Raw genomic sequence first — 14,499 nt, 5'->3', positions numbered from 1 at the left:
AAATGTAGCTTTTTAAATAAGCAGACAGATATATATATATATATATATATATATATATATATATATATATATATATATATATATACACATGAACAAAGTAACCAATAAATGCATGTGCGGTAAACTCCGTTTTTGAAATTCTCAAGATTCTTTATTTGTCACATGCATAGTTATACAGGACAACATGCAATGAAATGCATCCTGATCCACTTATCAAAAACTGTTCAAAGTTAGAAGAATATCAGTTAGATTAACAAAAAGTCATAGATTGAAAGGTAACAGTATAGTAGAACATAATAAATAAGTACAATTATGTGAATAAAGTAGAATTAAGTGTTAGGTGCAATAGTGTAGTAATTATTGTGCAAAACCAAAATTAGACTGGTGCATAGTTAAATGAGGCAGTTTGTTTGCGCTACTGCAATCTTTACTTTCTTTTTTTATATTTTCTAATTTTCGTACTTTCATATCCTTTAGCTTTCTCCACATGTGTATAGCGCCGTTTTTTTGGGGTTTTTTTTTTTTTTTTAAGCCTTTCTAATTTCCCTGGTTTCATAGTCTCTAACCTGCTCTGCATGTGTTTAGCGTCAACGTTTGTAAACGTCTTTATGAAGTTCTACTTTCTTTTACTCATTGTCTTTTAATTCTGAGCCAGATTGGATGTGCTTTTTTTCAATTCCACTTGTTCCAGGCTGATAATTACTTTCCTTATTTTCTGAATTTGCACCTCGATTATTCTTTTTTGCTCTTTTTTCTGTCCAATGCATTTGAGTCTCCGCGCTGCTTTCTTCTTCGCTTAGATGTCGACATTTAATTTATAACGTACCTTATACGCTTTATATGCGCTGAAAGCCCTGGATGTGTGTGTGCTCAAATCCTTCACAAGACTGAATGTTTTGCTGCCTATTGTCCTATTTGATAGATTGTAAGTAGGGCATGTCTTTGGTCTCGCGGGCAGATTGTAAGTAGGGCGTGTCTTTGGTCTCGCGGGTCTTTAAAATGTCTTACGAGAAGATCACGTATCATAGACTTGCTTTTTGCTTTCCAGGACAGGATTTCTTTTTATAATAGATAGATGAAGCTGACATGAACTCCATATGCAGAAAGTAATACTAGACCTAATGTCTTTCAAGTACTGAGTGAGGTAGAATGGGAGTATTGAACATAGAAAGGTGAACAAAAAAGGAAGGATGTTGGTCTTAATTATATCCAAGTAAGACTGGAATGATAATGAAATTTCAGTTCCAGGTTTTAGTAGATTGCCCAACATCATTGATCATGTGGCTGAAATTACAGGAAATAGTATTATTAATGAAAGAAGATAGTATATAGCCAAAATACTTCGTGAAAATATAATAATCTTACATCAAGATTTGTAGCAGGAGGAGAACCAAGAAAATATTTTGCTTTGGGGTTTCAAAGATGAAAGCTTTCAAGTAAATTAAGGGTAAACCACAAATCTCACAAGAGAGGAAGAAAGAGGTGGGATGCATTGATTTTTTTGATGGAGGGAATTTATCTAAAGATTTGTCGAAAAAGGTATTAGCATCCATACCAATTATAAGCTCGTTTTCAGAGAAAGGCAAAAAATTATTTTTTGTCATCTGGAAAATGTGTGTATGTAGGGAATAGGGCATCAATCAAACTGCAGGCAGCTCCATCAGCACATAACAGAATCTGCCCTTATCATCTGCCCTAAGCATAAGATCTTGATTTTCAACGACTTCCAAATCAAAATGAAGTCTCTGCTGTTATGTTAAAATCATTATGTACAGTAGCATCTCAAAGAGGCATGAAAAACATACTTACATTTTAAGTGTGACTAGCAAAATACCCGTGCTTCGCAGTGGAGAAGTAGTGTGTTAAAGAGGTTATGTAAACATATATATACATAAACATATATACTTATATATACATATCTACATCTACACATATCTACATATATACATATACACATCCACATATATATACATATATCAACATATATATACACATACATATACACACATACATACATACACACACATATATATATATATACACATACAGACACATATATATACATATACATATTTACATATCTACATATATATACACATATATACATATCTACATACATATCCTATCTATCTATCTATCTATCTATCTATCTATCTATCTATCTATCTATCTATCTATCTATCTATCTATATATATATATATATATATATATATATATATATATATATATATATATATATATATATATATATACATACATATTTATCTCTATCTATCTATCTATATATATACATCCCCGTGCTTTGCAGCGGCGATGTACTGCTTTTAAATTTTTATTAAGAAGAAAACCTTTTTAAATTGAGTGAAAATATACCAATAAAAATTTAAGGATCTGTTTTTTTGTGAAGCTGACTTCACACAGCCTCTCCGCTGTTTTCTAAACGAACGTCACATAAGGTCTTCCTTTTTCGTTGTTTTGCCAACGGAAGCAGCCTTTTTATTTAATCCTGTTTTTACGATTGTTCTGTTTGTATATCACGTTGTCAGTTCAGCACTCCGGTTGTAATATGACCAAGCTGTGCAAGCACACTCTTGAGAATGCAACGTATAGTTGTACAGGAGAAAAGCAATCTTGCCTGAAATCAATGGCAACCTTTTGTAGGTCTATGAACTTAATTTAAACTTTAGGTTTACAGGGTGCTTTCTTTCCGAAGTACCTGCACTCATGAATATGTCTGTATGCGTCAGTCACTCAAATCCCCGCGGTTCGCACCGGCGAAGTTCTGCTTTTAAATTTTTATTAAGAAGAAAAGAAAACCTTTTAAAATTGAGGGAAAATATACCAATAACAGTTTGTTAAGGATCTGTTGTTTTTGTGAAGCTGCCTTCACTCGAGTGATCACTTCGAGCTTTAAGCCTGAGAAATCACCCCATAAATGCACATGTTTAATTGCACATCTGTTAATATGTATGCTTACAAAGTATTAAAAGACACTCAACAATTACACAGTATTAAAAGACACTCAACAATTAACCTCATTTACCTTCGTTCCCGCGTTTGACTCGTGCTGTAAATCTCTTCCTTGTTTTCACTTCACGTGATTACGTAGGAGGCGTAATACGTGATGACGCGATACATGACTCCGCCTCCTCCATTAGAGTATATGGACAAAAAACAGGTTCCAGTTATGACCATTACGCGTAGAATTTCGAAATGAAACCTGCCTAACTTTTGTAAGTAAGCTGTAAGGAATGAGCCTGCCAAATTTCAGCCTTCTAACTACACAGGAAGTTGGACAATTAGTGATGAGTGAGTCAGTCAGTCAGTGAGGGCTTTGCCTTTTATTAATTAGTACAGTAATCCCTCGCTATATCGCGCTTCGCCTTTCGCGGCTTCACTCCATCGCGGATTTTATATGTAAGCATATTTAAATATATATCACGGATTTTTCGCTGCTTCGCGGGTTTCTGCGGACAATGGGTCTTTTAATTTCTGGTACATGCTTCCTCAGTTGGTTTGCCCAGTTGATTTCATACAAGGGACTCTATTGGCAGATGGCTGAGAAGCTACCCAGCTTACTTTTCTCTGTCTCTCTTGCACTGACTTTCTCTGATCCTGACGTAGGGGGTGTGAGCAGGGGGCTGTTCGCACACCTAGACGATATGGACGCTCGTCTAAAAATGCTGAAAGATTATCTTCACATTGCTATCTTTTGTGCAGCTGCTTCCTGAAACGACATGCTGCCCGGTGCTTCGCATACTTAAAAGCTCGAAGGGCACGTATTGATTTTTGATTGAAAAACAAACTCTGTCTGTCTCTCTCTCTCTCTTTGTCTGCTCCTGACGGAGGGTGTGTGAGTTGCCGCCTTCAACAGCTTTGTGCTGCGGTGCTTTGCATACTTAAAAGCAGCCCTATTGATTTGTTTGCTTTTCTCTATCTCTGTGACAGCCTGTGCTCCTGACACGCACTCCTTTGAAGAGGAAGGTATGTTTGCATTCTTTTAATTGTGAGACGGAACTGTCATCTCTGTCTTGTCATGGAGCACAGTTTAAACTTTTGAAAAAGAGACAAATGTTTGTTTGCAGTGTTTGAATAACGTTCCTGTCTCTCTACAACCTCCTGTGTTTCTGCGCAAATCTGTGACCCAAGCATGACAATATAAAAAAAACTATATAAACATATGGTTTCTACTTCGCGGATTTTCTTATTTCGCGGGTGGCTCTGGAACGCAACCCCCGCGATGGAGGAGGGATTACTGTATAGATTCTGGCACTAATCCTATATAATTTATTGTGGAATAAAAGGTCTGTAACAATGGATCATTTCTGAGAAGTCAATAATGTTCCAATACTCCATGTAACAACATTCATATTAGGCATTATCAAAAATTAAATTGGAGGAGCAGAAGAATCAAAGTAAAACATGAAAAAAGAAATTATCGCATAAGAGATTTATAAGACGGTACTACAGCAAAAAAAAAAAAAAAAAAAAAAAAAAGCACACAACACATGCTCCCTCCATAGTCATACAGGAATTCCCTGAAAGAAAAACAATAATATTAGAATCCATAATACCCATAATTGTGTACAAAAATAAAATCCCATAAAACAAGACAAAGCATTTCAGATGGAGGTGTGAAGCTGCAACTAGGAACTACACGGGAAAAGAGTCTGGATTGAGACTTGATACCATGCAGAGGTGACATGTCCAGACCTGAGTGGGCGAGGAGCAGCATAGCACCTAACCAATGTTTCCATATACACAGGTCCTGACTCACTGACTACTCTGTAGGCAAGCATCAGGGTTTTGAACTTAGTGCATGCTGCAACAAGGAGCCGATGTAGCAACCTACCGAGAGAAGTAGCATGTGTCCATCTCAAATGGTTAAATGCAATGTTGGCCTCTGCATCCCAGACTATCTGCACTGCAGCTTGATAGCACATGCGAGTACTCCTGCCCGAAGTGAGTTGCGGTAGTTCAGACACTACAAGATCAAAGCCTGAAATAGAAATTGTGCTGCATATTTTTGTTAGATAAGGTCTGATCTTGCAAATGTTGTACAGTGTGAGCCTGCATGAACAAGAGACAGTAGAAATGTGGTCAGAAGAAGATAGCTGGTCATCAATCGCTAGGTACAGCTGTGTATCATCAGCATAGCATTGGGGGGACACATTGGATTGGATGATGGAGCCCTGCAAGGTGGTGTACAGAGAGAAAAGTTGAGCAGTCACTAAAAGACTGATGCATGTGGTGTTTCTTTTTCTTTACTTATTGATGAGCAGATTCATTCTAGGCTCAACCAGAAGAGGCAGTGGCTTTCTGTAACAATATTTCAAAAATGTTTATTTTTTACGAGCATTAACACTGGTTTCAAAGGAACAATACTTTGTCTGAACACATTAGAAAACTGCTCCTTGCAGGAATGTTCTGAACTGATCACTGCTAAAACACTTTGGTGTGACTGGTGTCATTAAAGACAATGGGAAATAACTATACAAGGGGTTTTGAAGCATTCTGGTCTAGTACTAAAGTGCTAGAAAAATGCTCATTTGTGAATAACCCTAAGAAAGAAAAGACTAAAGATAAGAATGAAGTGGCAAGACAGAGTGTAACTCCAGCATGTAGAGTGCAAGTGGTTAGGTATGTCAAAAAAGAACCTCTAACATTCAGGCCAACCCCAATCTCTTGCAAATTACAGATAAATGCTTCTTATATGCAGTATAAAACAACAACTCCATAAGGCTAGCAGGGTAAATGTATGATCGGACTGCAACTGCCCGAACCAGCAGATACATTTTTCCAAAATGAAGAAGTGACACCAGTTATATTATAGCAGTCAGCTTGAAACAGAAATTTCATAGAAGAAGTTGCTTCAAAGGCTCTCGCTGTTGAGTCTCCATGTAGGAGAGGCACACCTCTGCAAAGCAGAAAAAAATGTGTAAATACCCGCTTCATGGGAATTTTTTTAGGAGACAGAGACTTTGCCTTGTGGGCTTGTGTGATTTGAACACAGTTATCAGGAAAGAAAATCATTTTTGTTCCTTGAAGAGCATGCTTTGATACCTTCTTTACCTGTCGATCAATATATCCCAAATATATTCAAAATAACGGTACGCCGGTGTTTTTCCCTTCAGTGATCAAATGAGCTCTCTTAACATTAGGTTTGAAGTTCGGCAAATTCAGAGACCATATCAGCCATTGGCACACAAGAAACTGTGGTACGCTCCATTTCTTAGCACCCTCCAGGAACCTGATAATTCTAGTATTATCCCTGTTTTCTCTGTCCTCCTTTTCAGTCAATTTAATCCAAAAATCTTATACCTTAGTGTGCAACAATTTAATCTCAGCATTATATCACTCCACACAGGTCTGAAACAAAGCAAGGGTATGGGCGCCCAACTTTAATTACTAACTTTTCAAATCTCGGATCATGAAAACTTTTTGAAAGAGGTATTTAGACTCGTGTGGAGAGCATCAATGTGGCCTTTAGCAAAAGTCTTTATAAATTTGGGAACACTAGAATTTATAAATAGTTTGCCTGGTTCACAGTATAAGATTGTGGCTGGATGTTTCATTCACAGGAAAGCTGGAATAACAATATGCTTGTAACATCTATATATATAATTCACTAAGCCAGAAGACAAGTAGCCGACCATGGAAAGCACGCCAGAAGGAGCCATGCCCACCAACTCTTAGACCATTGGATACGACGAAAAAATCACAGTCACGCCCACCAACTCGGACGCGACGCCTCGAAAAACATGTCGTCATTTCTGTTTGTCTGTGCCACAGTCCACTTGCAGCTCTGAGCCACGTTGACTTTTCATTAGTCAACCTCAGTAGAATCTTGGTTCACACAGAGGCAGCGCCAGAGAGAGACAGAGGCACACACAGTCAGCGCGAGAGAGAGAGCCGCGCACACACCGAGGCAGCGCCAGAGAGACAGAGGCATACACAGGCAGCGCGAGAGAGAGAGAGAGACACGCACAAACACAGAGGCAACGCCAGAGAGAGAGAGAGAGAGAGAGAGACACACACACAAGCACACACAAGCGCACACGAGAGAGAGTCGCGCACACACACAGAGGCAGCGCCGCAGAGAGATAGAGGCACACACAGGCAGCGCAAGAGAGAGCCGCGCAATCCTTTAAAACTGAAGTTAAAACACAATGAAGGAAGCAGTCTTTAAAAACCAATAAGCCCTGTGCCTCTTTTTCATTAGCGTCTCACCTGCTTCAGGCCCTGCAACAGTCGAGACGCTCTCTCTGCAGCTGACCTTCTCTGTGCCTGACTCCACTACTGTCAGTCGCCTGATTAAAAATGGCTTTTTGAAGGGGAGCTATGGACCCGCTATACCACAGGAACACATTGCCTTCGAGCCTGCTCTCGCTCACTCTTAACATACCAGCTTTCTCTCTCTCTCCTCACTCACTCGCTCAGACACTGCACAGGGGAGAAATGCCCGAAGCACGAGTCTACCCTGAAACCGTTTCAGCCACACTTCCACGCCCCTCGCTACACTGTGAATGCGATGATTATTTATTTAAAAATGGGCTTTTGAAGGGGAGCTGTGGACCCGCTATACCACAGGATCATCTGTGACATTGCCTTCACATTGTTTTCCTTTTATTTATAATCCTGTTGAGCAGATCAGACACCCAGGCAAACAACACTGAATAATCAATAGCTCCAACTACTTTGCCCGCCCCCACTCCTCACCTGAGTCGGTTTCGTCTCTGTTCAGAAGTGTTTGCCAAACTCGGTCCTGGTGAACCCCTGTGGCTGCAGGGTTTTGTTCCAACCAGATTCCTAATCATTAATGCCGGTGAAACTCATCCGGGATAAATCAGTTTTTCAAACGCAGCCGTGTAGCAGATTAGTCTAACAAGATGTAATAATCCGAGATGAATGCGCGCCCTCGCGCTGAGTGAAAAGCCAATATATATTGAGTCTACAAAACATGATCAGCAAGTCTTTGATAAGCTGCAACAAAATGATGAAAGAACCAGCGCATTTTTTTCACACAAGCTGAGTGGGTGGGTGTTAGTTAGTTAATTAGCAACTCGAAGGATTTCAAGATATAATATACAGTACACAAGATAAAACACTGCAAAAGCGGCCCAAACCAGAAAAGACAGCTGGCAAAAAGTGTCTGACAAATTAAACGCGTGTGCATTGTACTTACTGAAAGCAGCGTTACGGATTTTCCAAATGTTCATTTTTTTCCCTCTGCTTAAAAAACATTGAAAAAGCGGCGCGGATTGGTTTGCAGTGTGTAAAACAGTTTGTTTGTCGCGGATAATTTGCTATCCACACAGGGAGAAACTGGGAAGCGAACCCACAATCTTCCACTGTCTCCTTACTGTAAAGCAGCCGTACTACTACAGCGCCACAAGGCAGTTAAAGAATGCACAGGGCCACATGTTCATTTTTTCCCCTGTGCTTAAAAGACATTAAAAAACTGTTTCTCAACTGTGACTCCGGAACAACTCAGTACGCGAAAAGCGGCCAGAATCGCAAACAACAATGAAAACTCTACGTGACTCACAGGTAGTGATGGGCCGCTCGATACTAAGGTTTCCACACTGTGTCGAGCTTTCGAAGCACTGCAGATTTTAATACTTGATCGAATAATGACATCTGTGATTTAAGGATTTCACATTTTCTTTCTCAAATGTGCTTACCTATATCATGGCAAAGTACAGGGATAAACCTTTATTTTCTGTCTACTCCGTTTTAATTAAGACAGACCAAAGAAAACATTTAATGCTATTAAATGTGATCTCAAGAAAAGATCAGGGTTAATTATAATACTAATAACAGGAGCGATTATAATGATACAGTGCAAAAGTAAATACTAATTGAAAGAGCCGGGAATGCATGAGGTGAGGCGTCTTATTTTGAGACATCAGACACTAGAAGCTGCTGACGAACCCTTCTCTTCGTTGTCAGTATGTAGCTACGAAAAAATAAAAGCAATACGACTTTTAACAGACGTCATTGAAGTGTATCATAAGTTTCTGTAACGTTAATGAAAATGGCCTGGAGGTGTCACGAGAGAGGTGAGTGTCAAATGCTTCGAAGCTTCGATACGATTTCCGACACAATAGCTTCAAACGTGTTGATGCTTCGCGAGGCTTCACCCTGCCCATCACTACTCACAGGTTACTGAACGAGAAATCAGCAGACTAGCATGATGGATGGGGCGTAATGGGCGTCCTTCCCCTCTCCTCCGGATTTTTCAAAAGTTAATTTTTTCCCTGTGCTTAAAAATCATTAAAAAAGCGGCCTGATTATGCGGTGTATGGTACGCCACGGGTTGGCTAGTATAAAAAAATAATGAGGAAAGTGACAAAAATACAGAGTCAAGCAAGGAGAATGTAAAGATTTCATTACAACACAGCCATACACCACTAGGCATCACATGTTCTCCGCTGTTTACCTAAAACATTCTGATAATTAAAAATGCCCAATATTTCTTTGAATTTATGCATTTTACATATTCTAGCTGCATCTTTGAACTTTAAGCCTAAATATAAAAAAGAAAAAAAATTCAGAATTTTACTTTGGATGAGTGTTTTTGACTATCCTTAGTACTAGGGTGTTGTACCGTGTTAGCCATTATGAATGTAGAGAACAGCCAAGCAAAATGACACCTTTTATTGGCTAACTAAAAAGATGACAATATGCAAGCTTTCGAGGCAACTCAGGCCCCTTCTTCTATCCTTGTAGTAGTAAAGAAAAAAAAACAAAGAATGTCCCAATGAAGATTTTTTCATGAGCGGTTATCAAAAATGATTTAAACATGACCTATTATGGTAAACGCCAGTAAAGCCGGAAAAGTTTTATTTTTCAACATAATCCTCATGAACACTGACACTCTTCTAATATTTGCATCTAACATTTTGTGTTCCTTGTGCAGCCACTCTTCTGTAGCTGACTTTACATCTTCATCATTGGCAGAGCACTTGTCCATAGAGGTAGCCCTTCAGATTGGGGACATGTGGCAGCAGCAAAGATCAAATCTGGTGAATAGGGTGAGTGTGGCATTTCTTTGAGTCCACAGTTTCACAGAGTAGTCTGTGTGAAGCTTAAAAATTGTTGTTGACCTGAATGTGGTGAAGTCAACAGCTTTTTTTACTACTTTTCTCTGAACATCTCAAAAAAATGTTCACATAAAAGTATGTAGGTAAGTAAAGTAAGTATTCCAGTATGCTTGGAAAGAGTATTGTGCTCTCTGATCAGCTCTTCAGGAAACCCACGTCATTCTCCTACAAGGAAAGCAACTGTCACTTCATTAGTGTAGTTGATAGCTCACATTATCTCTGTCACTGCCACAAAAAGATTACATGATTATTACAACTGAAAGAAATGACACTTAATTTAACTCCAGGCTATAACTGACCATTTTATATATAGGTGTTCCATTCTGGAGGACTTGATGGCTGACTTGTGTGGCTTAGCATGGAAAAAACTTTAAAATACTTTAAAATGACATGTTGAGGAGAATGCATAAAGCAAACATGTTTATGTGAATAAATTAATGAGACTGGACCATCGTACCATTGTGACCATCTTGCACTGCCTGCTTATATTTCGTGCCTTTTTGAAATACAGAACCGCTAATATTTAACATCTGGTGAGATTAGCCTTTAGTTCTTATGACCAAAATAATAACTACATAAGAAATTTGAAAAAAACGAGAGACCACCATTCAGTCCATCGGGCCCATTTGTTTAGCTAATAGCTAAGCTGTCCCGATATCACATACAGATTTTTCTGTATGTCAAGGTTATATAATACGATAAGATGTAATTAAAACATTTTAGAATAAACATTTACATCAGGGGAAAAGGACATTCTTCCTTCTTTGTTGTTTGTAAAGATTTGCTCTTGTTGTTGGCTCTCGTCTTTTTATTTCAGGTTGGGGTTGAACATTGGTTTGTTAAATTGGTACCTTGGAGCTCGGCAGAGCCCTGTTGGGTTCCATGGGTGCTGCCAGGGGGTGCTGTGCAGAGCCATATTTCGTTGGGATTCCTCCTCACCCAGTAGTTATTTCTGGACTATGCTAACGGTTTACCGGAAATACTCCCAGGTGCAGGATAAAAGAAGCCCACTGCTGTGGGCGCCAGAGTCAGGAGGAAGGGGGATGAAGGTTGCTGGAGGAGGAGGAGTGGAGGCAGAAGGAGAAACTGATACAGAGAAGCAGAAGAGGAGTTGTGTGCTTTATTTTTGGTGCTGCTTGTACTGTGCTGGGTAGTATGAAACAAAAGGGAACAGTTTCCCACAATTTAATAAAATCCTTTATGTGTAAAAGAACTTGTCTCTGTCAGTTTTTGGGGGAGCTGGTGGAGGACAAAGCTTGCTGGGAGAGGAGTGGAGGCAGCAGAGAAAGAAGAAGGGACTGAGCATTACTGCTGGTGCTTTTATACTGTGCTCTGTAGTAGGGAGCGAGGAAAGCACTGTCCCATGAGAAATAAACGTGTGTTGCCTTGGACTTGTGTCTCTGTGCCTGTCTGTGTCCATGTTTTAGGAGCTGTTCGCCCCCACATTCCACAAGTTGCATCCCAGATGGGACTTCCTGGCCATCAGCTGTCAGGAGACCCGATTTAAATATTCTTGGTGGCCAACCCGATACACGAGCGCACACACACACACACACAGAAGCAGCACAGCAGCATGCACTGAAGCGGAAAGGAAAAAAAAAAAAAGAGAGAGAGCAAAAACCGCCAAAGACTCATGGAAGCGCCACTCCCAATCTGATGGGGAAGAAAAAGGCCAGGTGAGCCCCGAAAGCAGCGGTCTCCCAGACACGCGCCGACATCATGGACACCCGAGTCGGCGTACCAGCAGAAGAGGGGAAGTAAGTGTTGTGCCCAGCAGCAGTGTGCCCTGGGAAGTTTACCTGTCTGTCCCTTATTCGTACTTCCTAGAAGGGGACTGCCCAGATCCACGTCTCTGGCCAATTCACTCCAACCCATGGAGCAACGGTGAGGCAACTTCAGAGGAGACAACAGATGAAGACAGGGAATCGCTGCTCACTGGAAAACGAAGGCTTGAGGAGGATCACCTGGAGTCTCAACTCCTCATAGGGGCCAGTCAAAGGGAGCAGAGGATGGTGGAGGACCAGACCACCCTCCACAAAGCAGGCAAGGGATTAGACGGTGTATGTCGGATTCCCACCAATGATTGGTTGCAGACGGTGCCTGAATCCCAAGCCCAAAGAGGACCTGACAAGCCTCCACATGAGCTGCACAGGCACAATGGCTCTCAGCCGGCAGGTAAGAATGAGCAACATCTGAGTCTACCACCGACTGCATTAACTGAACTGCTGTCAGCTGTACTTTAGCTGGAGAAAGTTCTCCAGCCCACACAGTGCCAGTTGCAGGCAATCGGGCTATTAAAGCAAGCAGTGGAGAGGTTGGAGAAAATGGCTGGGGCATCACTGAAGGTGATGCAGGAGTGCATGACTCTCCATCCATATAGATGCAGCAGTACAGGTGAGTGGTTCCTGTGCCATATATAATACTGGAATTCCAAGCGAATTGTTCCCAGATGTGACAGAGGGGAAATGAGTAGCTGCAAGTCTGACCGGAGACATGGGTGGATTGGCTGATCACACTGTAATGGCTAAGGCACGTATAAGGGGCCAGCTTGTCTGTGCCGGCACCCAAACCACCCCACCTCAGACACCGCCGATGATCCCCCTCATGTCAAAAGGGGTACAGACAGCATGGGGGATTTCTTTGTCATAGAGAGACCCAGACTGTCACTTCACCCCAGGACAAACAGGGGACGTGGAAAAGGAAACCGGGTCACCAAACAGTACAGCACATGTGTGGTGGAGGGTCGCTGTCAGCGGGGGCAGAAAGACGACCTGACCTCAGTTGAGCATAGGGTGAAGCAGGGCTTCCTGCGGTGTCTTCAACCCCACAGGGCGCAGGTGCAAAGAGGGGAGCAGAGGTGTTACGATTGCCATAGAGTCGGCCACGGGTGGAGGCACTGTCCTAAAAGAATGTCCATATACACCCGGAGAGTGCGTCAGCGCAGCACCTCCCCGTCCTCCTTTTGTCTTTTATAGGATGAAACCGTGGTCCAGACAAGATTGGCTCGCCATCTGGCAAGACAGGACGCTTCACACCACAAGACTCATCTGAGGGAGGGGCATTGTGACGGGCAGCCAAGGTCATTACCCAGCCGGGACACTAATGGAATTGAATGACTGGGGGATAGAGCATCACTGAGGCAATACCTCCCCTGGGACGCAAGAGAGCAGCCTTCCTGGGTGGCTGTGGCACCATGGATTCCTGCAAGGCACGCTCGGAGTTAGAGTTTGATGCAGCCCTGTTGGGTTCCATGGGGGCTGCCAGGGGGAGCTACAGAGCCCTTTGATGGATTTCCACCACACCTGGGAATGATTCCAGGTAATCCCAATGATCCACCTGGAGTACTCCCAGGTGCTGAATGAAAGGAACCGCCTCACTCCATTCGGAGAGTCAGAGTCCTGGAGAGGATATGGAGGACAAAGCTTGCTGGGAGACGAGTGGAAGCGGCAGAGAGAAAGAAGAAGGGACTGAGCATCGCAGCTGGTGCTTTTATACTGTGCTCTGTAGTGGGGAGCGGGATAAAGCGCTGCCCCATGAGAAATAAACGTGTGTTGCCTTGGACTTGTGTCTCTAAGCCTGTTTGTGTCCGGGTTTGGGGAGCTGTACACCCCCGGTATTCCACAGCCTGAAATAACAGTTCATATTTTCTATTGTATTTCATTTTTGCACTGACAAGGATATCATGTGAATTCCACACAAACCAATTTAAGGTTAGACCTTTTTCTCTGGAGTTGTAATGCAGTATTGAAAACCACTGTGCTATGCTAGGTTCTAATTATGTACAGTGTTTGCAATTTTCTTTACCTAAAGTAATTTACTGAAATCAGAATACACTGAGTACAGTATGTTTCAGATCTGGCAGGACAAATCATTGGCAAGGTAACATTTTCCTGGAAATGCACTGTGGAAAAGTCTTTCCAAAGAAGTGTGTCACCATGGCTCTATGTCTAAGAAACTGCCCATACATTTGGTATGATTATTACCCTCCACTTGTTGCATTTGATACATGCTCTTCAAAGGAAAAAATTATTCAGAAAATGGGTGGACGGACAAATGGCTGAGTGTTGAATATCTTAATATTTCTTTATCATCTTTGATTGAGTAGTTGGGAGTGATGAGGAACAGCAGGTGTAATCAGCGCTTGACACATTCGATTATATAAAATGAGTCTTTATTAATGACAGAGGGAGACCAAGTGCATCTTGTCCAGTTCAGTAACATTCACCCTTCTGTTACTCAATGGTTGTCTCTCAACAGACATTATGTCACCTATTATCTAATTATATAGCCACACTATTGATATATAGTACACTTCTTTAATACATTCTCAGTGTTTTTTAACATTACTTTCCAGGAAAAATAATTGATTTGGAAATGCATACATTGAACCGA

At 41.3% G+C, this 14,499-nt stretch overlaps 1 protein-coding gene across 2 annotated transcripts in view; it reads left to right on the top strand.

Annotated features, from left to right (window-relative positions):
- cdk5 (cyclin-dependent kinase 5) overlaps positions 1 to 14,499 on the top strand; it is a 299,214-nt gene that overhangs the window by 259,899 nt on the left and 24,816 nt on the right. The window contains exon 11 of one of the 2 annotated variants that reach the window (XR_007935240.1): positions 9,924 to 10,038. The exons of the other annotated variant lie outside the window; for it this stretch is intronic. The gene's annotated coding sequence lies outside the window, so the exon portion shown is untranslated. The remainder of the gene's footprint in view (positions 1 to 9,923; positions 10,039 to 14,499) is intronic. 2 annotated transcript variants of the gene reach the window in all.

This window comes from Erpetoichthys calabaricus, chromosome 6 (genome assembly GCF_900747795.2).
Source record: "Erpetoichthys calabaricus chromosome 6, fErpCal1.3, whole genome shotgun sequence".
In the NCBI taxonomy this organism is placed as follows: Eukaryota; Metazoa; Chordata; class Cladistia; order Polypteriformes; family Polypteridae; genus Erpetoichthys; species Erpetoichthys calabaricus.
The sequence above is the reverse complement of the archived record's forward strand: the minus strand, read 5'-3'. Positions and strand labels throughout refer to the sequence as shown.